Genomic DNA, 287 nt, shown 5'->3' on the forward strand with positions numbered 1-287 from the left:
GACATAAATTTTCATTATTAATATTAGTACACCACATTGACTTAACATGGCAGATTTCTTTTGCATATTATTACAGTTTGCTTGAACTTAGTGACCATCTGCGAGAACTGGATTCTGGAAAACTTTGCTGAAATGGTCTGTACATATTAAAGTTCATATACAAACAGAGATTCAGGAGCATGGTCTATTTAAGCCATTAAGCTAGAAAGCAACTATAAAGCTAGCATATTAAGCTTTTCACGTGGTATGAGATATGCCTCTTCTCTATATTATTTCTAACAGCACTC

The 287-nt window shown here is 33.4% G+C and overlaps 1 protein-coding gene and 1 long non-coding RNA gene across 2 annotated transcripts in view; both read right to left on the reverse strand.

Annotated features, from left to right (window-relative positions):
- The window catches only part of LOC119585589 (calcium-transporting ATPase sarcoplasmic/endoplasmic reticulum type-like), a gene marked incomplete in the record, with an annotated part of 14,749 nt that overhangs the window by 1,848 nt on the left and 12,614 nt on the right, over window positions 1–287 (reverse strand).
- LOC119585591 overlaps window positions 1–287 on the reverse strand; it is a 3,883-nt gene that overhangs the window by 841 nt on the left and 2,755 nt on the right. The gene's annotated exons all lie outside the window — the stretch shown is intronic.

The sequence above is a fragment of the Penaeus monodon genome, chromosome 20 (genome assembly GCF_015228065.2).
Source record: "Penaeus monodon isolate SGIC_2016 chromosome 20, NSTDA_Pmon_1, whole genome shotgun sequence".
Classification (NCBI taxonomy): Eukaryota; Metazoa; Arthropoda; class Malacostraca; order Decapoda; family Penaeidae; genus Penaeus; species Penaeus monodon.